This window comes from Schistocerca gregaria, chromosome 6 (genome assembly GCF_023897955.1).
Source record: "Schistocerca gregaria isolate iqSchGreg1 chromosome 6, iqSchGreg1.2, whole genome shotgun sequence".
In the NCBI taxonomy this organism is placed as follows: Eukaryota; Metazoa; Arthropoda; class Insecta; order Orthoptera; family Acrididae; genus Schistocerca; species Schistocerca gregaria.
In genome coordinates, this window is record NC_064925.1 from 246,475,967 (window position 1) to 246,502,355 (window position 26,389).

General features: G+C 43.4%; 1 protein-coding gene across 4 annotated transcripts in view; it reads right to left on the reverse strand.

Moving 5' to 3' along the window:
• Window positions 1-26,389, reverse strand: part of LOC126278363 (uncharacterized) — an 830,119-nt gene that overhangs the window by 470,363 nt on the left and 333,367 nt on the right. For 3 of the 4 annotated variants that reach the window (XM_049978426.1, XM_049978425.1, XM_049978430.1), the window contains exon 3: window positions 8,794-8,865. The exons of the other annotated variant lie outside the window; for it this stretch is intronic. The gene's annotated coding sequence lies outside the window, so the exon portion shown is untranslated. The remainder of the gene's footprint in view (window positions 1-8,793; window positions 8,866-26,389) is intronic. 4 annotated transcript variants of the gene reach the window in all.

A 26,389-nucleotide genomic window follows, 5' to 3' on the forward strand; every position in this document is an offset into this window, starting at 1 on the left:
CGATGTGTTTGATTATGATCCGTCGATGACCTCGAAGGAGAGTGTCCGCACGTTCCAACACTGTAGGAGTCACAGCTGTGTGCGGTCTGCGACACACGCGAGATCACCTCGCCCAACGACTAATCGTGTTTTTGTTCACTATCAGGTCTATGAAGGCATTCTGAAAGCGCCTATGAATAGCTGTGATCCTTTGGTTTTCCATCGGGGCAGTATCCGAATCTGAAGTTTGGAAAGTAGGAGATAGGAGATGAGCTACTGGCGGAAGTAAAACTATTAGGCGGATCATGTGTTGTTCTCGGGTAGCTCAGTTGATACAACACTTTTCCACGAAAGGGAAAAGTCTCGGTTTCGAGCCCCAGTCTGGCACAGTTTTAATCTGTCAGTAAGTTTCATATCAGAGCACACCCCGCTACAGAGTGAAACATGAATTCTGGAATTTTTCATTTTTTTAGTCTGTAATTTATACTGTAGACAGTGAACAAAATTTGGAACACGGGTTGAGTTGGTCATGGGCATTCGATTGGTTGCGTATGTAGGTTGATGTACGATTTTCTATTTTAATATTCTGTAAAACATCAGATTTTGTAACATAGGTGTAATTTTTTTGCGGGGGGGGGGGGGGGGAGGGGGGTTCTGTCTCACATATAGAAGCTCAAAATTCTTTTGAGTCGACAGCTGTATCGCTGAGCTGCCTGATGTATCCATGTATTACAACGTTACTCATTGAAGAGAGTTCTGTGACAGTTAAGAGCGACTGGTAATAAGATCTTAGTACCGTGTTTTATCTGTAATAGAGAGTCTTATATGTATGAAAATGCGTTTATGCTGCGTTTATATTTTTCACTGTGCCTAATGATGAAATACTCGTACTTTTATGGTACGTAATACTTTCCGGACAACACAGATAGGTATCCATTAAATTTTTATTAGTATGTGAAATAACTCGAAATTACAAATCTTTGCTTCCTTATAGGATGATGTTGTGTTTTTAGATTAAATAAAACCCACTGTTCCCAGAATGATATTTTCACTCTGCAGCGGAGTGTGCGATGGTATGAAACTTCCTGACAGATTAAAACTGTGTGCCGGACCGAGACTCGAACTCGGGACGTTTTCCTTTCGCGGTCAAGTGCTCTACCAACTGAGCTACCCGAGCACGACTCGCGCCCCGTCCTCACAGCTGCGAGCAGGAGAGCTTCTGTGAAGTTTGGAAGGTAGGAGACGAGGTACTGGCAGAAGTTAAGCTGTGAGGACGGGGCGTGAGTCGTGCTTGGGTAGCTCAGTTGGTAGAGCACTTGCCCGCGAAAGGCAAAGGTCTCGAGTTCGAGTCTCGGTCCGGCACACAGTTTTAATCTGCCAGGAAGTTTCAAAACCCACTCTTGTAGAATTGGTTCGTCACAATCTCCATATTGACAAATATCGTTACATCGTAGATGAACTTCTGAGTAAATGGTATGCATATAGTAGGGTAAAGTTCATCAGATAATGCTTTAGATTAAGATTTAAGCAAAAAGATCCGGTTATGTATGAAATGGGCATTATGTAATCCTGTTTTCGCCGAGGACATCGTATTTATCAGACTACTGACATGTTCCGCAACATGTCGCGGATATGATGCCACAGACACAAAAAGAAGGTTACTGAAGCACAGTATCGAGAAGCGCTTCATATAACTTACGAGAATGCAACCGGGTGATGTATTCGACAACCGCCGATATTTTGAGATATGTACAGCCTGAAACGAGAGATAAATTAGCTACAAACTGTGGCGTGCTCCACTTTATTCAACTACAGATATTCGGATTTATCTTATGACGTGTTCGATACGCTGCTACCACTGGCGATGATGTGGCGTAGACGTATAGGGAAATTCTGCGTACCCTCTGAAGTGTCGGAACATCGATGCTGTCGATGACATGCTGAATGGCCGTTTTCAGGTCAGCAATGGTTTTGGGGTTTTTTCTGTACATTTTTCATATAGTGCCACAAAAAGGAGTCGCATGTGTTCAGATCCGGAGAATATGGCGGCCAATAGAGGCTTATGCCAGTGGCCTCTATGTACCACAGAGCCAGAACGCGGTCCCCAAAGTGTTCTTCCAGAGCATGAAGCACTCTCCTGCTTCAATAGGGTCGAGATCGGTCTTACTTAAACCACATCTTGTGAAATCAGGGTCACTTGGGATAGTGGGAGTGAAATCATTCTCCAAAACCTTCACGTATCGTTCCGTAGTCATCACGCCATCAAGAAATATCGCTCTGATTATTCCGAGACTTGACACTGCACATCACACAATGACCGGTTTAGGGTGAGGATACTTCTTGATCGCAAAAAGGCGCACTGTCAGTCCGCCAAAAGCGTCAATTTTGCTTGTTGACGAACCCATCTAAATGAAAGTGGGCTTCGTCGCTAAACCAAACCGTACTCACATCAAAGTCTTTTTCGTCATTTCTGTGGACAATAGTGTTGGTGAAATACAACCGCTGTTCCGTGGCCCCGGGGCTTCATGGTTGACAGGTTTGAATTTTGCATGGGAAGAGATGCGCAACCTTCACGCGCGTGCTCTATATACAGCGGCGTCGACATGCGGGTCTTGTCAGTCGTACCTAGCCACCAGCGAGGTTCAACCACCTGATGATGTCGGACAGTTGCTCCGAGGAAATATTGTGGGATTTGCACAACGCATTCCGGCGGCGCACCCGTGAAGACTGTTTACAACATTCCGCCGGGAAAGCCTGAAGAGTCACAACGAAAGTATCGTGTACAATCGCTCCAGCTTAGCGCCTAACAGTGCACGATCTCCCGAGTGAAATGGCAGACCGCCGAGCGGCTGAATTTTTGGACCTACCGAGACACGAACGGCGCATCTCATTAACAGTGGTGTGGTCGGTACTGGAAGGCGAGAGCGCATAGAAAGTAAAGAGGAGCGCCTTTAGAACGCTACGACTAAATGAGACTATTTTCGTCTGCGGTGGTACAAACGTAAATGAAACCCTACGCTTCGTTTTAGAGTGGAGACCGTCACTGTAGAAGAAGAGCTGTGCGGTTAGCCACAGTCGGCGACCCGAGCGGCGCATAGCCTGCGCTCTTTACGACTGGCTGCTGCCCGACACGAGAGAGCAAAATGAGCGCAGTTGGCCCCTGTCTAGAGGGGGGAGCTGGAGGCAGATGGCGGTGCGCCGGCTGCCGCTGCGCTCCGGACTCGCGACGCCCCCGCAATTCTAAATCAGTCACGGCCGGAATGGATTTGCCGGCCGCATCGGCAGCGCGATTGAAAAGCCATCGCGGCGAACGAGGTGTCACAGGCGGGCGGGCGTGGGCGGCTGGAGACGCCGGTGATTGCCTGCGCTGCCCCAGAGTCCTTGGACGTTCCCCGACGGGGCTGCGGGTTCCGTGACTCACCGGTGCGGAAAGTGTCGTCCTGTCGTCCCGACACAACCGGTCGGGGTAGCGGACGCAAATCCCATTACGCGGCAAGGACGCCCGCTAGTGCCACGGTCTCCGCTCGACCCCCATACCTTTCAGCTGCTTCCACTTCAGCCGTCTCGAATCAAGCAAGTTAATCAAAGAGACACATGCTCAAAGAAATTTCGAGTATGCAGCTAGTCATCGTTAGCCACACTCCACGATATATTGAATCGGTACCTGCTAGTCACTTTTAGGTGAGCTGCCGAAGACGGCGAAGAACCTCAGTTTATTATTACGCTGTGAAAATTCTACGCTTGCGTCGAGCTCGTGTTGACAGATCACGCAAAAAGAGATCAGAAACGCAGCAAGTACGAGTCTAATTTTGAATGTTGCGTACATTAGAAATCGAGGCGGCACTGTTACGGCAGTGTATTCTGGCCCTTCCTTCCCACCGTAGTTCTGCGAGTGTGAAAATGATGGAGCTTCCGTCGCTTCTTGTTCGTTGAACTGTGCAGAGTTGTAAGGCAAGTCGTGATGTAGTACGGATGTTGAGCGCACTATCTTGCTGCTGTCATGTGAAACTGACAGGGTGAAATGATCGACTGTCGGATTACGATGGCCTCCGGCTTTCCAGGCGGGAAAGGAGTTGCGGTTCCCGGCACGAATCCGCCCGGCGGATTTGTGTAGAGGTCCGGTGAGCCAGCCAGTCTGTGGATGGTTTTTAAGCGGTTTTCCACCTGCCTGGGCAAATGCGGGCTGGTTCCCCTTATTCTGCCTCAGCATTTTATGTCGGCGATTGCTGTGCAAACAAGTTCTCCACGTACGCGTACACCACCATTACACTACCACGCAAACATAGGGGTTAAACTCGTCTGGTGTGAGACGTTCCCTAGGGGGTCCATCGGGGGCCGAACCGCGCAATAACCCTGTGTTCGGTGTGGGGCGGCGGAGGGGTGAGGGGTGAAGCCGGCCGGAGTGGCCGAGCGGTTCTAGGCGCTACAGTCTGGAACCGCGTGACTGCTACGGTCGCAGGTTCGAATCCTGCCTCGGGCATGGATGTGTGTGATGTCCTTAGGTTAGTTAGGTTTAAGTAGTTCTAAGTTCTAGGGGACTGATGACCACAGATGTTAAGTCCCATAGTGCTCAGAGCCATTTTTTTGGTGAGGGGTGAAGTGGGCTGCGGTAGTCGTCGTGGGGTTGTGGACCACTGCGGCTGGGGCGGGGACGGAGCCTCTGCGTCGTTTCTAGGTCCCCGGTTAACATTACATAACATAAGATGGCCTCTAACGAAGCTGTGTTTTGTTAGGCTGTGGAGGGTGCCAGATAGGAATAAAGTAATACACTGTATTCAACTGCAAATGCGCTTCATTACAGGAAAAGCGATGTCTGGGAAAAGTTCGATTCGATGACTTCAAACGAAAAATATACAAAGCTTATGAAAACACAGTAGTTGTTTCCTTGTTTATTCCGCCTCCATCCGCGCGCGCGTGTGTGTGTGTGTGTGTGTGTGTGTGTGTGTGTGTGTGTGTGTGTGCGCGTGTGTACAACCTCTAGGGATTGATCAATGAGAGAATACAGAACAAAACAGCTCTCATGAACTTAAGTCATGATGAAGGTGGAATAAACTAGAATACAACTACTTTGTTTTCATTAGACGAGGTTTGTATGATTTTCATCTGAAGGTTGAACTACAGCATCGAATCGAACTGTTCCCAGACATCACTTTTCCTGTAATGAAGAGCATTTGCAATTGAATACAGGGTATTACTTTATTTTTATCTGGCACCCTCTACAGCCTGACTACCGCAAATATTGCGGAAATGGAACTGAACATACAATGGATTGGTTGTCAGGGAATCGTATTGTTACTAATAATATTTAAAAAGCGTATTTTGTGCAAACATTAACTTTTTATGTGGAACGATTCTCACTGACATTACCACACTAAAACTAGGGTAAAATAGAATGTCAAATGGAAATGAACAACGAGTTGCCATTCCTCCACGGACTTTCGGACACATAATTCAAAGTGTCGACAGCTGATTTCAAGCCGACATAAAGGCGAAGGGTGGACACGCCCTATAGTAAGGTCTAATAAGAAATGTCCAGATATTTTTCATCAGACAGTGAATGTTGGCGAGTTAACGTTTCATGTCAGCGCACACCCAAGCTACGCTCGGATCGAGCCTTTCTTTAACACACGCTTTCTCCCATTGTTGCGATCTGATAACATCTTTCCACGACCGTCGTTGACCTGCAGCTGACTATCTCTGAATTTAGCGATAGAGGGCATTGACACTGTCTGTCCCACAGGAATAGGTCGGAAGTCAATTATCAGCGTAACTTTGCTTGGCTGTGATCTCGGAAGACAGTGTAAGGCAAATGCAATAAACTGTATTGAGACGCAGCTGCCACAGTGAATATTTCTTTCTCCACGTCTTATATAAAACTAGAAAACGACATTGTATTGGCCACAAAAGAAGCTTATTTTCTTATCCAATTAATATACTCCATCCTTGAAAATCCTGTCCTGCTGCGCCTCTATAACCAAGTCCCAGCTTCCTTACATCTCCACACACACGCACACACACACACACACACACACACACACACACACACACCATGTCCTTTCTCGGGGTAGTTTCAAGGAAATTTTCCTACGATGACGGCGTTCACTTTGCTGCTCTCGAATTGCTTCGTGACCAAGGAGAGGATTTCTATCGTCGAAGAATTCAACGATTGGTAAAACGTTCCGTTCAAATGGTTCAATTGGCTCTGACCACTATGGGACTTAACATCTGAAGTCAGCAGTCCCCTAGAACTTAGAAATACTTAAACCTAACTAACCTAGGGACATCACACAAATCCATGCCCGAGGCAGGATTCGAACCCTCGACCGTAGCAGTCACGCGGCTCCGAACTGAAGCGCCTAGAACCGTTCGGCCACCGCGGCCGGCTAAAACGTTCCGTTTGTGAAACTTCCTGGCAGATTAAAACTGTTTGCCGGACCGAGGCTCGAACTCGGGACATTTGTCTTTCGCGGGCAAGTGCTCTAACTTTCCTCCAGGAGTGCTAGTTCTGCTACGTTCGCAGAAGAGCTTCTGTGAAGTTTGAAAGGTAGGAGACGAGGTACTGGCAGAACTGAAGCTGTGAGGACGTGTCATGAGTCGTGCTTGGGTAGCTCAGATGGTAAAGCACTATTAAAGGTTCTGAGTTCGAGACTCGGCCCGACACACAGTTTTAATCTGCCAGGAAGTTTTAAAATCAGCGCACACTCCGCTGCAGAGTGAAAATCTCATTCTGGTTCCGTTCTTTGTTTACAGAGACTCGGGGACTGTGTGTCATCATGTATCTGTTTCATTTTGAAGATCATGATTCAATAAAAGTTACTTGGCCAGTTTCAATAGCAAGTAACAGTTTTTGAAGAACCCCGTATATTGATGTAAGCAGCCTAGTAGAGAGTACCTATTTCCCTTTATGGGCAGGCTTATATGGGGTGCATCTTATATACACTGTTTTGAAGCAAATAATCCGTACTGGTTGTAGAATACTTTTTATTAAAAGTGATGATCGCTTTCGCGTCAGTAGAAGACTCATCCACAGGTGATAAGGATTCCTTTTTAATAAGTCATAGCCTAAATGTAACTGCCTTACAGCCGCTCCACATCATTCACGTCAAGCTGTAAAGAAACAGCGCGCTAAAAACGGTTGTCCATATTTCAAACGAAGGGGAAAACAGAAATTACAAAGACAAAATCTGGATACAGCCAAACGGGCCGAACAAAGCCTTACTGCTTGTGGCACGGTTCGTTTTAAATATGAGCTGGGTCATACAGCACGCTGTTTGCTTACAGCTTGACGTGAATGATGTGTAACGGCTCTAAGGTAGTTACATTTCGGCGACTCGTTATTATAACAGGTCAAGTAACTTTTATTGAATGATGATTTTCACATCAAAATGACACAGGTACATGACACGATTTTTCAACATAGCCGCCAAGCCTCTACAAACAACGGTCGGAACGTTCTACCAATCGTTGAATTCCTAGACGATAGGAATCCGCTCCTTGGTCACGCAATTCGAGAACGGCTGTGTGAAAGCCCTCATCGTAGGAAAATCTCTTTCCTCCCAGATGTTCCTCGGCAACATCGTCTGTGGTCCATGTCGACTGCTCTGCGTGCTGATCACCACCACCCACGCCTGTCAAACTATGGGCAGCATTTCATTGCGGTTGCTCTCCACAAAGCGTTTCGTCCATATCCCGCCAGAATTTCACCGTGAACGTATGTGATATTTAGACGTTTTGTTCACAAGAATCCCACTACCCCGGATACTTAGGAGTGGGTTTCCTAATGCTACGGCATTTCATTCCCACACTGTGGTGCACCTGTTACCCGTATTGCAGGACATACACTCCCTTCTGACAAAGTGCCACTCTCCTTGCGAAAAAATCTTAGAATAGCAAGACTTGTGTAACTTTCTGTTTGAAATCCCTACGTGCTAGCTGAACAGTACCACATGTATAACACAATATGCAAAACTTTAAAGATGTGTTGCCGGTATGACGCTTAGTGTAAGTAAATTAAAAGGACGAACACTAATATTCCCGTTGGGTAGTGTTGCCAACACTGTGGGCAACAGTCTGTTAGAACGGGAGGGTCTAAAAGTCTACAGAGATAGCGGCCGGACTGAATATCTCATTTCTCTCGATTAGAGAAAACAGCAAGAACAGAAAGTCAGAGAATCCTAAGATCCTTCAGTTCTGCCTGCAGCAACACATCCAAATCTATCAGATGGTTTTAATTAAAATGAAGGCCCTGTGTGGGTTGCAATTATCGTACGGATACGAAACTTGGCAGAGATACTAATGCGTTAATGCGGAACCGATTTACGCTGAAAAAAGTTAGATTTTGGCCGCCAGGTGCAAATTCGGCTCTGTGATTTCGAAAGAGACGCACATAAATTTTTCCTTGTGTAATGGTTTAGAAACGGGACACGGGCAGAAAAGATCAAACTAATGATAAAGGCCGCTTACACAGTTTGTTCAATATGAGCACTGGAGACGTTGACAAGATGCTGTGCAGTGCCAGATTTGCACCTGGTGGCCAAAATTGGAACTCATATTTTTCCAGCGTAAATCGATTCCGCATTAACGCATTAGCAAATCTACCAAGTTTCGCTGCCACACGATAATTACAGCCCATCCTGGACCTCCGTGAGTAGGTACACTCAATTCTGGAGCACGACTATTGTTTTGTTGACTTGGCTCGGCACGGGCACGGAGGTATCAGGCAGATCACGCAGGACGCGCTGGAGCAGACAGTGGCTACGTCACAGACTGGGGCGACGCTGGACACTGGACACTGGTCGTGAAACCGATACTCACCTCACCTCAGCGTCCCTCCCCTTCCAGCGACCCAGCGACCTGGTTGCGCAGACCGTGAACTCGACGCAACGCCTGCAACACAAACACACGCACCACTCTCAACACTTTCCCTGTTGCTGCACGGCAGCCGTGCTCATCTTGCTACCAAAAAAATTTCCTTAACCATTTCATACGTCATTATTTTTGTAATCATAACTGTAAAAGCAGCGGTCCACAAACTATATTCAATAAAAATTAAAAAGCAATCTTTATGGCATGAAACATTTATTTAAGAAAAGTGACCAGTTTCAATCCGTTTTACATCATTATCAAGCCACACTTATTTATTTTTATTTTACGCATCTAGTTCCGTAGGACCAAATTGAGGAGCAACCTCCAAAGTCATGGAACGTGTCAATACATGAAATTACAGCATAAAAGTGATAACAAATAAAATAAAATATGTATGTACCCAAAGAAAGACAAGCCATAAGTTCATGTAAACGCAGCCAACAATTTAACACAGTAATCAGCTTAATTTTGCAAGGAGCTCCTCGACAGAATAGAAGGAATGACCCATGAGGAAACTCTTCAGTTTCGATTTGAAAGCGCATGGATTACTGCTACGAGTTTTTGAATTCTTGTGGTAGCTTATTGAAAATGGATGCAGCGGTATACTGCACACCTTTCTGTACAAGGGTCAAGGAAGTGCGATCTAAACGCAGATTGGATTCGCCCAGTATTAACTGAGTGGAATCTGCTAATTCTTGGGAATAAGCTGATATTTTTAGTAAGAAACTACAATAAAGAATATATGTATTTAGAAGCCAGTGTAAGAATATCCACACTAGTGAACAGAGGTCGACAAGAGGTTCGCAAACTTGTATGACTTATTGCGCGAACGGTCCGTCCGTTTCTGAGCCAAAAATATCCTTGGGGATTGGGAAGAGTTATCCCAAAATATAATACAATCCGTCACAAGCGAATAAAATAAGCAAAGTAGACTACTATTCGTGTCGGAACTATGGCAGCATTACGTGGGCTTTCCACGACAATTTACTATCTATCTCAACACACAGAAAATTAAACTGTTCAGTTTCACTAATCATATGCCCACTCTGTGAAATTAGAACGTCGGGTTTTGTTGAATTGTGTGTTAGAAAATGAAAAAAAAAACTGAATCTTACTGTGATTTAGCTTTAGTTCATTATCTACAAGCTATGAACTTATCTCTTGAACTGCACTATTTGAAAGAGTATCAGTGTTGCACACAACATCCTGTACTACCAAACTAGTGTCATCAGCAAACAGAAATGTTTTAGACCCTCCCGTAAAACTAGACGGCAAACCATTTATATAAATAAGGAACAGGAGTGGTCCCAGCACTGATCCCTGGAGCAATCCCCCCCCTTCCCCACAATTTGACAGTGCCACACTCAGATCCCACATCATTGTCATTCTCAGCATTGTGGATAATGACCTTTTGTTGTCTGTTGTTAAAGTAAGAGGTGAACCAATTGTGAGCTACTCCCCCGTGTTCCATAATGGTCCAACGTCTGGAGCAATATTTTGTCATCAACACAAACGCCGTAGTTAAATCTAAAAAAAATGCCTAGCGTTCAAAACCTTTTGATTAATCCCTCCAGCACCTCACAAACAAAAGGGAACAGAATAGTTTCAGTTGTTAAGCCACTTCTAAAACAGAACTGTACTTTTGATAGCAAATTATGTGAAATAAAATGATCAATTATCCTTACATACACAGCTTTTTCAATAACTTTAGCAAACACTGATGGCATAGAAATAGGTCTAAAATTGTCTATATTATCCGTTCCTCCTTTTTATAAAGCGGCTTTACTACTGAGTACTTTTATCGTTCAGGAAACTGACTATTCTTAAAGGAAAATTTATAAATATGGCTAAGTACAGCACTAACATGTATAGCACAGTACTTTAATAGTCTGCTAGGTACTATATCATAACCTCGAGAGTCCTTAGTCTTTAGTGATTTAAGTATTGATTTAGTCTCCTCCTTGTCAGTATCATAGAGGAGTATTTCAGACATCAGTCTCGGAAACGCTATTCTTAAGTCAGTTACGTGATTCCTTGTAGAAATTAAGTTTTTAATTACTTCACCAGCGATGCTCAGAAAGTGATTGTTAAATATTGTATGTATATATGATTATCAGTAATAGAAACATTTTTACTTGGAACTGACTTTATGCCGTCAACCTTTTGCTGCTGACTAGACACTACCCTCATGACTGGGCCTACATTTTTAATTTTATCCTATGAATTAGCTATTCTATTTACGTACTGTACACTCTTTGCCTTCCAAAAAACGTTTTTAAGTGCCTTACAGTTCTGTCTGTAATGGACTACTGTAGCTCGATTGTGACTACTTCAAACATTTTAATGTAATTCCTATTTTGTTCTACACGATATCCTTATCCCGCCTGACAGACAACCAGGCTGCCTTTCACTGATAGTACCCTGTTTAGAACGCTCTATTGGAAAGCAACTATCGAAGAATATGAGAAACGTGTTAAGGAAAGCAGTATATTTGTCATCTATGTTATCGCCACTATAAACACCCAGCCACTCTTGTTCCTAAACGAGGTTTAAAAAACTCTCTATGGCATTGGATTAGCTTTTCTACATGGTTTGTAACTGTATATAACATTTGTTTGAGTACAAAAACCTTTTAGTGTCATAACGGGTGCACCATGGTCTGAAATGCCATTCAGTCTTTTACTAACAGAATGCCCATCGAGTAATGAAGAATGCAGAAACAGTAAATTTGAGACCTAGAGACATGTCTCAACAAGAATTGCAACTTAAATTGAAAGTAAATGCAGTAATTAATTGATGATATACCCAAAGGTGGCAGGCGGAGAAGGCTTTCGATAGCGTTCCTCACAGGCGTCTTCTAACCAAACTGCGTGCCTACGGAGTAACGTCTCAGTTGTGCGACTGGATTCGTGATTTTCCGTCAGAAAGGTCATAGTTCGGAGTAATAGACGGAAAGTCTTCGAGTAAAACAGAAGTAATATCCGGCGTTCCCCAGGCAAGTGTTATAGGCCCTCTATTGTTCCTGATCTATATTAACAACATAGGAGACAATCTGAGTAGCTGTCTTAGATTGTTTGCAGATGATGCTGTGATTTACCGTCTTGTAAAGTCCTCAGATGATCAAAACGACTTGCAAAATGATTTAGATAAAATACATGTAAGGTGCGAAAAGTGGCAATTGACCCTGAATAAAGAAAAGTGTGAAGTTATTCACATGAGTACTAAAAGAAATCAGTTAAATTTCGATTACGCGATAAGTCACACAAATCTGTGGGCTGTAAATTCAACTAAATACTTAGGGATTACAATATAAATAACCTAAACTGGAACGATCACATAAATAACATTGTGGGTAGAGCAAACCAAAGAGATTCATTGGCAGAACACTTAGAAAGTGCAACACGTCTACTAAAGAGACTGTTTACACCTCGCTTGTCTGCCCTATTCTGGAGTATTTGAGATCCGCATAAGGTGGGACTGACGGATGACATCGAAAAAGTACAAAGAAGGGCGGCTCATATTGTGTTATCGCAAAATAGGGGAGACAGTGTCACAGACATGATACGTGAACTGGAGTGACGATCATTAAAACAAAAGCGTTTTTCGTTACGACGGGATCTTCTCATGAAATTTCAATCACCAGTTTTCGCCTCCGATTGCGAAAACATTTTGTTGCCACCCACCTACATAGGGAGAAATCATCATCACGATAAAATAAGAGAAATCAGGGCTCACACAGAAAAATTCTAAGTGCTCGTTTTTCCCGCGTGCCGTTCGAGAGTGGAACGGTAGAGAGACAGCTTGAAGGTGGTTCATTGAACCCTCTGCCAGGCACTTTATTGTGAATAGCAGAGTAATCACGTAGATGTAGACACGAGTAGTAACTGTATGTACAAGACATGGATGTCGACTGGCGGATAGCGTGGGGAAGCCATAGGTTAAGAAGAAGAGGCTCCGCCCCCGCCACCCGCCTCAGGTCAGTAGTACTCTGTCACGTACAATGTAAACAGAAGAGTGACAAAACTGCTACACATACGTGACTGTAGTATGGACCGACCTGCACGGAATCGAGGTGTGAACACAAAAGAACACCTTTGGGATGAGTTAAAACGTCGACTTCACCCTAATTCAAGCTTCTTGGTCAGAGTATAAACTCCGTATGAGATGTATGGGCTGCCGGAGTAGCCGTGCGGTTCTAGGCGCTACACTCTGGAACCGAGGGACCGCTACGGTCGCAGGTTCGAATCCTGCCTCGGGCATGGATGTGATGTCCTTAGGTTAGTTAGGTTTAATTAGTTCTAAGTTCTAGGCGACTGATGACCTCAGAAGTTAGGTCGCATAGTGCTCAGACCCATTTGAACCATTTGAGATGAATGAGGTGATCTGGTATTCCTATATTTTTTAGTACTTCCCATAATTTGGCATAACCAGTAAAGTATACATACATGTCTTTCTGGAATTCTCTTGCCTTTTCCATAATCCACTGAATGCTGGAAATTTGATCACTGGATCCTTTCCCTGTACGAAACCCAGCCGGTAGTTCTCGCTCTAGATACTGGCGAAGTCTATTTTGTAAGATTTTCAGCATGAATTTGCTAGCATGTGAGAGAAGTGTTCGGTGATCTGAGAATTCTTTAGAAATTCCCTTCTTTACGATCGGGATGAAGACTGATTTTTCCAATCTTCTGGCCACTGTTGCGTGCCCCATATTTCCTGACATGTTGAATGCATCAGCTTCCCTGCATTCTTTCCAATGACTTTGAACAATTCTGCTGGAATTCCATCATGTCCACTAGTTTTGTTTCCAGCCATATTTCCAAAAGCCCCTTTAACTTCACTCTCCAAAATATCTGGCCATAGTTCTAAAATAACATTAACTTCATCACCATCCGCGTTGTCAGTATGCAGTTCTTTCCTGTACAGATTTCCTACATATTCTGCCCACCTTTCCTTAACGTCCTCTGCTTGTGTTGAATCTTTCCCATTTATATCTTTTATCATTCCAATTTTCTCCTGGAATTTTCCTTTGATGTGTCTAATTTTCTTGTAAGGATCCCTTGTTTTCCTCATTATGTTATCTTCAACTTCTTTGCACAGTTCGTTTAGGGAGACACTTTTATCTCTTCTAGCTAATTTCTGAAACTCCATATTTAAACAATGCTGATCTAACCCCTTTGACTTTTGCTTTACTTCGTTCTTCTGCAACTAGCAGTACCTCAGCCGATAGCCATATGTCCTTCTTGTTATTCTTTTTCTTGTAAATGTGTTTTCCTGTTGCGTCCTTGACAATATTGGCTACTTCTGTCCACAGTTCTTGTGGCTTTTTGTTTTCTAGCTCTAATGTATTAAATCTGTTTCGAACTTCTGCAGCGTAATCAAAGGGTATGGTCTTAAGGTCGTATTTGCAAGATGGAACAGCTTTTGCTACTTTCCTCAGTTTCAGCCGTCATTTTGCAATTAAGAGCTCTTGATCTGATACGCAATCAGCTCCACGTTTTGTTGCAGTTGACTGACACGCACTCTTCCGTCTCTGATTAAAAAATATGTAATCTATTTGATTCCAAGTATATAGGCGTCATTTGGGTAGGCTGGAACAGTGTGTTAGTAATAAGCAACGAATTATCTTAGCAGAATTCGAGAAGTCTCTGTCCTGTTTCATTTGTTCTACCAAGAACAAATTTTCGAGTTACACCCTCTAAAATTTGATTCCCACTTTCGCGTTCCAATCTCCAACTAAAAAGACGGCATCCTTTTCTGGTGTCGATATCGGTAATTCTTGTAAATATTCATAGAACTGATTAATAACTTCCTTTTCAGCATCCGTGGTTGGCATCCGAACTTGAATGTCTGTGATATTAAGGGGTTGAACTTGAAATCTGAGCCGGCCGGTGTGGCCGTGCGGTTCTAGGCGCTACAGTCTGCAGCCGAGCGACCGCTACGTTCGTTGGTTCGAATCCTGCCTCGGGCATGGATGCGTGTGATGTCCTTAGGTTAGTTAGGTTTAAGTAGTTCTAAGTTCTAGGGGACTGATGACCTCAGAAGTTAAGTCGCATAGTGCTGAGAGTCATTTCAACTATAAAATTGAAAAATTCGGTCGAATTTGAAAAAAAGAAGTACACGAACAGGATTCGAACACAGTACCTCCACCGCGGTAGCCATGAACCTTTACCGCTGCGCTACTCGAAATATCTCTCATGTTACGGATATTCAAAGCGCGCAATGAACTTCAAAATCGATTTTTTCAAAAAGCAAAGCCCGTCGCTAAAAAGCGGATAGACAGGTACTCAGGGCAAGTGCCTCTATAACATATTTGAAGCAAATCAAAATCCGTGATTTACACTATGGAGGGTCCCCTTGTTAGATGGAACTCAGTCCGAAGTACATTAGTTGCGTTTTCACTTCAATCTCTTCAGGAGGAGCCTGTCGATTTCATGAGAATTGACGGCGGACTGCCCTCATTTGAGCTGGTGGAAATTTTGCCGGCGCAGTCCCTAAACGCCATCGCAGCTGCGCGCTCCCCTCGTCGGCCGTCGCAACCGTACCGCCTGTGCGGTGCGGTGCGGTCGGCTGCCCCCAGGGCAATTACCGCGCCGTTACACGCTGCTCCCACGGCCGGCCGGCTCCTAGATGAGCGAAGATATGCAGACACGCGCTCTGTCGCAAGGAAGTGCCCGCGCTGCCTTTGAAGCGTGCAACGCACATTCTAATATGGGAACACAGCGGCGGCTGGACTGTGTTTCGCAAATTTCGGTCACTGAATTCCACCGCGCATAATCTGCTCTGGGAAAGAACGGGCGGCCGCGTGTGAATGTGTAAGGCTATGTCCGCCGGTGCGTGGTTGTGTGGTCTGCGTCCTGTTAGGCAACGGTCTGGGAAGGGCCCAACGAAGTCTTTGTTGACGCTCCAAGTTTTCCTTTCACGCTGAGAAATATCTCAAACTGCTTCCGTAGGTGAAACAAGAAGTTGCCGCGTCCTCAAAGTCCCACAAGGTAACAACGAAATGACCACGGTAGTGAGACATCATAGTTACGGAAGATCAATTTACGACAGTAGTTTGAAAAGTTCTCGGAATGAAATAAAATTAACTACTTTCCTCAGTGAAAAAATTCAAATGGCACCAAGCACTATGGGACTTAACATCTGACGTCAGCAGTCCCATAGAACTTAGAACTACTTAAACCTAACTAACCTAAGGACATCACACACATCCATGCCCGAGGCAGGATTCGAAACTGCGACCGTAGCAGGCGCGCGGTTCCGGACTGAATCGCCTAGGTCCGTTCGGTCACAGCGGCCGGGTTTCCTCAGTGAAACTTTTTTTATTTTTCAGGTAGTTAACAAAGGAGACATTGTCCGGATATTCATTTTGCCACTTTTGTATTAGAAATGATAACAAAAAATGAGCTGTGTTTGTAGCGCAATATCGAAGACATTTCATTTCCATGTATTCGTGAAAACAGATTATGAAACTGCCGGACAAAGAAATATGTATAATGTACAAATGTGTAAGCACAGCTGCTTCGAGTGTCTACAACGCGATTTTGTTAACATTTCTACGGCAAGGCCTCTTCATAGCTCTAAGACAGCTATTGTTTTCACCTACAGCGGCTTGCGCTTCGCACTTGAAAGCTGTCAAAAGGGCTTCCGTGTGCCAGGGACTTCCATAAGCTGACTCGAAAGTAGGAGTGTCTTAGTAGTAAAAAATAAATATATCTCTTGAACTATGTGTCGTACAGCGATATATTTGTGTAAGTGTATTCAGCGCCAAGTGTGGATACTATCTGCGAAATAATGTATTTTGCGAATAGAGTTAGTAGCACACAAGTAATTAATTTAAAGGTCATGCATAATGCGGCAGTTTTTTCACGTACCTCTGTGTTTCTGACGTTATATCTCCTGAATTATGATTGGTAAATGGTTCTTAGCCCCACAGCGATTGCTGTCTCGCAGTAAAGGATATATGTATCAAGTTTGGTTGAATCAGTCATGTGGTTTAGGAGGAGATGTGAAACTTATGGAAGAGGCATAATAGATGACTTGAAATTTCTTTCTCTCCTGTACCGTAGGATACAGCAGAGTGCCGCCTGGGGTGGCCGAGCGGTTCTAGGCGCTACAGTCTGGAACCGCGCGACCGCAACGGTCGCAGGTTCGAATCCTGCCTCGGGCATTGATGTCTCTTATGTCCTTACGTTAGTTAGGTTTAAGTGCTTCTAAGTTCTAGGGGACTGATGACCTCAGAAGTTAAGTCCCATAGTGCTCAGAGCCATTTGAAACATTGTTCAATCCTATGACACACTGGTCACATACGTAAACAAAGCCATGGATATGAGGTAAGCCAGATAGCTATGCAGTACACCTTAAGTACAGGTAACGCTGGTACGACGTTAACTGACCACAGCTATGAAAACTATCATAATTTGCGCTTACTTATGATAGTCTACGTTAGCCTACGGTAGTTTTACAATTCAAATGTTCCATTGTATGTGAATTCGTAAGAGACCAAACGGCTTAGGTCATCGGTCCCTAGACTTACACACCACTTAAGCTAACTTATGCTAAAAACAACTCAGTCACTCATGGCCGAGGGAGGACTCGAACCGCCGGCTGGAGTGGCCGCGCAGTCCGTGACATGGCGCCTCAAACCGCGCGGATAATTTTACTACTCATAAAGGATAACCTATCATTACGAAGGAACATCGTTGCACTAGCGCTGCCATATCATGGTGAATCCGCCAATTTTTTAACCTACCTCGTATGTTTATTGTAATAGAACAAACTCAAATACGTGATAAGCTGAACGTAATTTTTGGCCCGTACCACTATGGTCGATCTTGGCTCAAATGGCTCTAAGCACTATGGGACTTAACATCTGAGGTCATCAGTCTCCTAGACTTAGAACTACATAAACCTAACTAATCAAAGGACATCACACACATCCATGTCCGTGGCAGGATTTGAACCTGCGACCGTAGCAGCAGCGCGGTTCCGGACTGAAGCGCCTACAACCGCTTCGCCACTGCGGCCGGCATGGTCGATTTTCTTCGATATGTAATCGAAATCGCGATGTAAACTCTTTGCCTGTAGTTAACATGGGAACTTCCCCACCGCACCCCCTCAGACTTAATGGTAAGACAGCTCAGTAGATATCCCGTCAAAAACTGAACACCGATCAAGCATGATAACGGGAAGAAGATGTGCTAAAGTACGAAAAAAAGCAAAACAGAAAAAGTGAACTGTCCAAGAAGAAGAAGAATTGAAATAAAGTGCACCCGAAACCTCAATGTCGTCGTGGTCATAGTGTTGGACTGTAAAGCGGTGGAGCCGTGTTCAGAACTCACAGGTTCTTTTTTTCACAACATGAACTGTCCGTCCAGTCACTGATATGTTCGCTCTCTTTCTGTAGTCTTGGCAGTTGTCATGCTACACGCTGGTTATAGAATATGAGTCACATGGTAAAAATACGTGAGCGTCACAAGTACATGTGAGAGCAGGCGAGATACCACATAGACGTCTCACAGAAATGAAAACAACAAATAAACGGGTGTGAACTGTGTTACAACAAAGGAATTCAAGAGTCAAGACTTCCAAAACGGAATGCAACTTCAAAAACGTAAAAAACATATATTTTGACAGAACACAGAGAAACTGTGTGGTTGTGAAATCTTTGCGTTCATTTGTTGCAGCTTATGTGAGTAACTGTTATGTTTTCATCATTTTCTTGAGAGTGATCACATTCACATTCATACGGACACCTACATCGGACAAGGAAGTATGTCTCACTCACTTACCACACTTACCAGTCGAACAAATTAGGTGCGTCGATAAGAGATTCCTATCATATGTGACACTTACTGTCACTAATGCAGTGTACGACACACCAGACGTGTTTTCCGGTGGAAGATCCGGTTGACTTGCCTCCTTGTCATCAAACCTTTGCTGTTCCGGTTCGAAAGTCACTTCCTTTCGGCTGCTAATAGACTTGTTGTGCAGAATCAACTGTCATTATAGGTCTCTACCTTACACTCGCTGTTGTAAACGGACGTTACACCACAACACAGACACAAATTTGAATAAAACGAACAGCGAAAAAAAAAAAAAGGTTGATGTGGATAAGATTTGAACACGGCTCGGCCGCTTGGCGGTCCAACACTGCAACCACTGTTTTTCTTTTAAACCAAGACGCCATTTCTCTTTCCGACTGCTCTATATTACACTTCTTGAGCTTGGGCCATTCACTGTTCCCATTCTGCTTTTTTTTTCACAGTTCAGTACGCCTTCACCGCCCGCTGTGACCGAGCGGTTCTAGGCGCTTCAGTCCGGAACCGCGCTGTTGCTACGGTGACAGGTTCGAATCCTGCCTCAGGCATGGACGTGTGTGATGTCCTTAGGTTAGTTAGGTTTAAGTAGTTCTAAGTATAGGGGACTGATGACCTCAGATGTTATGTCCCATAGTGCTTAGAACCATTTGAAAAATTTTTGAGTAACCTTCTTCCTGTTTTCACGCTTGATCTGTGTTGAGTTTTTGACGGGCTGTCCACCGGGCCCTCTTACCACTAAATATGAGGCTGTTGCGATGGCGACCTTCCCCTGTAAGCAACGGCCTGCTTCGCGTCTCTCCAGAGGGCATCCACGCGCTGACTTAACGGGCCACCCACCAGCTCGCATTCAGTCGTTTACCACCCATAGCTGGCGGATGGTCATCCACGGGTAGGTGCTCGTGGCCATGTGGGACGTGGGCGCTATCAGCAGTTGCTGGAACTGAATGTTATTTCGGTAGAGTGGCTGGCGCTATTTCATCAACTTGCATACCAGGGAAGCACGTCGCTCGGATTTGGTCGATGGCAATCCTGGAACAATCTGCAACTGATAACTACAGAATTCAAGGGCAAAGTGGAATTACTGAATCGTAGACATTGGCACCCGTTGGAGGTGCTAGGTGAGCACAGTAGTATGTAGACTGTGCGAACATTTGGAGTTATCCGCTGGGTAGTAGGGATCATTATATTATGTGTTTTACGTTTGAGTTAATTCGACTTTATTTAAGAAGTTTGCCACTGGCTAACAGGCTTCTGTCTGTTCAGAGTCATTCTCTTTTAGGAGGTTTAAGCCCGGTTTTTAATTTATCAATGCCTGTGCTACATTTGTGTGACTTAATTTTGAACTCAGATTTAATTTAACTGTTTGTTGTTTTAGTGAAAGCTCTGGGTATTATTGTTTAAATTTTATTTGTACATTCTTTTATGTAACCACCTTGACTCATTTCCAGTTTACTAAAGAGTTTAAATAACATTTCCTTGATTTAGCTAAGAATTTGTATTGCGATTGCGCATTCTTTCATTTCATTTGCTGGAATTACAGGCCTCAGTTGATGGTTTGACCACTGATATATTTTGTTTTTCTTCTTTGAAACATGTGTTAAACCTTCTAGGTTTTTTTTAGTAAGGCCTGGATTTCATATGGTAAAACAAAAAGCACTGCGTCTTCTGGCCACGAGTGGCCTACCGGGACCATCAGACCGCCGTGTCATCCTCAAGAGGATGCGGATAGGAGGGGCGTGGGGTCACCACACGTCTCTCCCGGTCGTTATGATGGTATTGTTGACCGAAGCGCCACTATTCGGTCGAGTAGCTCCTCAACTGGCATCACGAGGCTGAGTGCACCCCGAAAAATGGCGACAGCGCACGGCGGCCTGGACTGTCACCCATCCAAGTGCCGACCACGCCCGACAGCGCTTACCTTGGGTGATATCACGGGAACCGGTGTATCCACTGCGGCAAGGCCGTTGCCGGATCTCATATGGTGCCATTTGAAATTGTTTTGATAGAAGGTCCACTCTATCTAGTGCTTTCAAACACCAGCTGACAGTTTCACAATATTCAGTTTCAATTTTTTTGCTTGTTTTCTTAGATTTCATTGTTAAAGTTCTTTCAAATATCAACTGAAAGTTTTTCAATTTTCCTTGGTTCCTTACATTTAACAGCACTTGTTTAAGTTCATGCGTTCAAAAGGAAAAATAACAATACAAATTTTTATTAAGTAGTTCTATGGATGACGTGTTGTGCTTTTGTGGCATGGCACCTTACCACTCCCAGTCCTTCCCTAGCTACAGCATTGTAATACGGATTTCAAACAGAAACAAAAGTAATAAACGATACGTCTCAAGAAACTGTACTAGAATTGCTAATGTTAACAGATTATAAGACAAGTTCAACAGCAGAGTCGATGTTATCGATCGTCGCTGGATGATTGTGACGATTTATAAAGTAACTTATGATTTACGTGGGAGGTCTCTTTAAATGTGGATAAATGCATTAGAGTGCCTACAACATAAAGAAAGAATTTTGCAAAAACAGACATAATGTCTTATGGGATAACAGCAATCAGTGATTTTACAATGTTACTTAAAAACCGTCTTGATTGCAAATTTTTTATTAATATGACCGGTTTCGGTTCATTCAGAACCATCTTCAGAACTGTAAAAATAATGATACTAATTTACTATTCCACGGAAGCAAATCTTTTTCATCCTATCTAATCAACATCAAATGTACCAGAGCGTACCTTATATTTCAGTTAAAGGAGTAACCCGTCCAAATCCAGCAATTTTCACGTGCTACGTCACATAAAATTGGTTGGCAGAGTGCACGTCATTTATATTAATTATAACACTATTACCGACAGGTGGCGTCTGGTACATTTGTTACATTCCATTTGCACATACTGTATTCAATAGATCTTTTTTTATTAATTAAAAATACTTAATTAAAATATGTAGATGTCAAGGTTAAAATCTGTACTTGTCAGCATTAATAAAAAACAGTAAAATTATCATTTTTATACGATCTAAAAAAACATAGGGCGATTTATATATCTATGGTGATGGTGTGAACTTGTTTCCCTCTACGGTCTGCTTCCGTATTTCCCGCCATTTCGGTGTTGTGCCGCGGTCCGCTCAGTCGTCTGATGACCATCGCCGCGGGCAAGAGGGCCGCGCAGGAGGGCCCCGTCAACGACGCCAGGCACTGCACGCGTCTTCCGGCTTCTCCACCGCGAACCATCTCACATCCCTCGGCCTGGATCTCCACACGCAACAGTTGTCATCTTAGTAGGTCGTCATAAATGCTAAAATAGGCGTTATGATTGAATTCGCTTTGTTCGTTGAGGATTAAATCCGGATCTTTATTTTTGTGGGTGTACATTTCAATTTCTTCCAAAATGTTAAGAAACCGTCCCTTATGAGCTCTATGCAGGATGTCTAAATTGTGTTCAATGTTCGTGACTGAGTGCTTTGTCGCAGCCATATGCGCCCCAAAAGCTGTTTTGTTTTGAGAGTAGGTGTGCTCCCTGAATCTGGTTTCAAAGTTCCTACCAGTCTGCCCTATATATTGTTTACAGCAGTCATTACATTCGATCTTATATACACCTGAATCCTGAAATTTATTCCTACTATTACATATTCTATGCCAGAGCTTCAATTTTAACGCGTTATTTGTTCGGAACCCTATTTTAACGTCGGATTTACGAAAGCATCTTTCAATTTTATCTGTAATTCTTCCATTGTAAGTGAGAGCTACATATTTTTTCTTGTTGTTCCTCCTAACTGCTACTTGACTTCCTTTTATTTGTTCCATTTGCCTCTTCTTTATCTTCCTATAAATATTCATCACCTGCTTACACGTATATCCATTCGCTACGGCCCCTTGTTATAAAACACTTAATTCCTTTTATACTTCCTGTTGGCTTAGTGGTAATCTTAGTAGCCTGTATACCATCGAAGTAAAATATGCCCATTTGTATTGCGGTGGGTGACAAAAGCGCTCATTGATAACGAGATCTGTACACGTAGGTTTTCTGAGTATACTAAATTCATGCTTGCCATCTTTCTTTATTAGTGTTAAATCTAAATAATCTATACGGTTGTTTTCTTCAAATTCCATGGTGAATATATTTTTCAGGTGTTGAGAGCTCATTTTCTGTGCTAAGTTTTCGGTATCATTATTATCTCCATTGTATAATAAAATGGAGTCGTCAACATATCTCCTGTAATATACAATTTTCTCAGCGATATTAGGATTTTCATCAAAGAATTTGTTTTCTAAGTGATTTACAAATATGTCAGCCAGCGTCCCAGCTAAACTGTTCCCCACTGCCAGCCCGTCTTTCTGTTGACAAATTTTACCATTGAAAGTGAAGTAATTGAACGACAAGACTTGTTCCAACATTTCCACTAGCTCAATCACTTCCCCCAGTGCCAATTTACCATGAATGAGGACATTGACCTTAATGATCTCAATCGTTTCTTTTACGGGAATGTTTGTGTACAGATTGGTGATATCCAATGAAGCTAATGACGCATTCTGAGGTATAAGTACGTCTTTAATTTGCTTGGCAAATTCGTAACTGTTGCTGATTCATTACTTTCAGTTTAAACTTTTCCTCCTCTGTGAATAGAAACACACTGTTATCTATTTGTTTCCTTATTTCTGTTTGAAATTTCTTGGTTGGATCTTTCTTGACTTCTACTATTCCGTTTTCCATAAAGAACTTTTCAGTTTTCTCTATATAGTCTGTATCATGTATTATAACCATAGTGCTGCCCTTATCTGCCTTTGTGACGATAGCCTTCTGTGATTCTAACTTCTTATTCAAGCCCTTAAGAGTTAGTAGTTTGTTTCTGTTCTTGTGAGCAGACTACATTTCATCTATAATCGACTTCTTTACTTTAACTGCCGTGTTGGTCTGTTCGTATCTATTCATTTTTGCAATATCGCATGCAATTTTCACTTCTGCGACAGTCTTTTTTATTGTATTTGAGTTAATTGCGGGATTTAGGTTATATTGTAGTCCTTTATTTAAAAGGTTCTGCTCATCCTTTGTTAATTCTATCTCAGTTAAGTTAACGACTCTTTCACAAAAAGTATGCAACTTTTTATACGCCGTTTCGTTATCAATATTAAAATCTACACCTAGGTTAAGAAGTTTCTTCTGGTGTCTGTTTAGAGTTAATTCTCGCTCCCTTTCAATTCTATTTTCAATCTCTCTGCTTACGTATGTGAACTGTAATGGAGATAAAATGTCACCTATAATCAAGTGAAGATTAAAAGCTTCTCTATTTAACTTGTCTTTCATTTTATATGCTTCTCGAATTTGAGTTTTAACCCATAATACTTCACTTTTACGTTTTACTATTTGTGCTATGTTTGACATATTCCTGATTTTTACTTTTGCGTAATAAGGAGTAATCCCTGCGTCTAAGCATGGATATATAAATCGCCCTATGTTTTTTAGATCGTATAAAAATGATAATTTTACTGTTTTTTATTAATGCTGACAAGTACAGATTTTAACCTTGACATCTACATATTTTAATTAAGTATTTTTAATTAATAAAAAAAGATCTATTGAATACAATATGTGCAAATGGAATGTAACAAATGTACCAGACGCCACCTGTCGGTAATAGTGTTATAATTAATATAAATGACGTGCACTCTGCCAACCAATTTTATGTGACGTAGCATATGAAAATTGCTGGATTTGGACGGGTTACTCCTGTAACTGAAATATCTGGTACGCTCTGGTACATTTGATGTTGATTAGATAGGATGAAAAAGATTTGCTTCCGTGAAATAGTAAATTAGTATCATTATTTTTACAGATCTGAAGATGGTTCTGAATGAACCGAAACCGGTCATATGAATAAAAAAATTTGCAATCAAGACGGTTTTTAAGTAACATTATAAAGAAAGAACCCGATAGTTTCCGGTCACAATATTAGTGGAAAGCTTCCGAAATACGGCTGAATGTTTGCGAAAATACTAAGAACAACATGAAATGGAACGAACCTGTAATATCAATGGTATGGAAGGCGAGCAGAAAACACAGTTATTAGCAAGATTCTGGAAAAGAACAATGAGTCTATAAAGGAAACCACATAAAAGACGCTAGAGCGACCAACTCTACAATGCTGCTCCAGGATCTACCGTGGTTACCAAGAACTCAAGACAGCAGATATTGAACGAATCCGAAGGCTCGGCATGAAGATCGTAAGAAACTATCAGCCTCGATTGCGGTAATGAAAACTACTTTACCTAGGTTTCAGCCCAAATAATTGAGCCTTCTTCAGAAGATATGCCTGAATCTATAATTTGTCTAAGAGGGCATGGTACAGAAACAAAACTAAAACTGCCTGAAGAGGCGTAGTCACATTTTAAAAATGCGGTACATTGAACATGCCCTCTTAGACAAATTATAGATTCAGGTATATCTTCTGAAGAAGGCTCAATTATTTGGGAGCCGGCCGCGGTGGTCTCGCGGTTCTAGGCGCTCAATCGGGAACCGCGTGTGTGCTACGGTCGCAGGTTCGAATCCTGCCTCGGGCATGGATGTGTGTGATGTCCTTAGGTTAGTTAGGTTTAATTAGTTCTAAGTTCTAGGCGACTGGTGACCACAGATGTTAAGTCGCATAGTGCTCAGAGCCATTTGAACCATTCTTTTAATTATTTGGGCTAAAACCTAGGTACAGGTTGGTTTCACTACCGCAATCGAGACTGATAGTTTCTTGTATATTAGATTTTCACGGCTGCTGACTTGGCTACAATGTTGAAAGTACAAAAATCGATATACACTCCTGGAAATTGAAATAAGAACACCGTGAATTCATTGTCCCAGGAAGGGGAAACTTTATTGACACATTCCTGGGGTCAGATACATCACATGATCACACTGACAGAACCACAGGCACATAGACACAGGCAACAGAGCATGCACAATGTCGCCACTAGTGCAGTGTATATCCACCTATCGCAGCAATGCAGGCTGCTATTCTCCCATGGAGACGATCGTAGAGATGCTGGATGTAGTCCTGTGGAACGGCTTGCCATGCCATTTCCACCTGGCGCCTCAGTTGGACCAGCGTTCGTGCTGGACGTGCAGACCGCGTGAGACGACGCTTCATCCGGTCCCAAACATGCTCAATGGGGGACAGATCCGGACATCTTGCTGGCCAGGGTAGTTGACTTACACCTTCTAGAGCACGTTGGGTGGCACGGGATACATGCCGACGTGCATTGTCCTGTTGGAACAGCAAGTTCCCTTGCCGGTCTAGGAATGGTAGAACGATGGGTTCGATGACGGTTTGGATGTACCGTGCACTATTCAGTGTCCCCTCGACGATCACCAGAGGTGTACGGCCAGTGTAGGAGATCGCTCCCCACACCATGATCCGGGTGTTGGCCCTGTGTGCCTCGGTCGTATGCAGTCGTGATTGTGGCGTTAACCTGCACGGCGCCAAACACGCATACGACCATCATTGGCACCAAGGCAGAAGCGACTCTCATCGCTGAAGACGACACGTCTCCATTCGTCCCTCCATTCACGCCTGTCGCGACACCACTGGAGGCGGGCTGCACGATGTTGGGGCGTGAGCGGAAGACGGCCTAACGGTGTGCGGGACCGTAGCCCAGCTTCATGGAGACGGTTGCGAATAGTCCTCGCCGATACCCCAGGAGCAACAGTGTCCCTAATTTGCTGGGAAGTGGCGGTG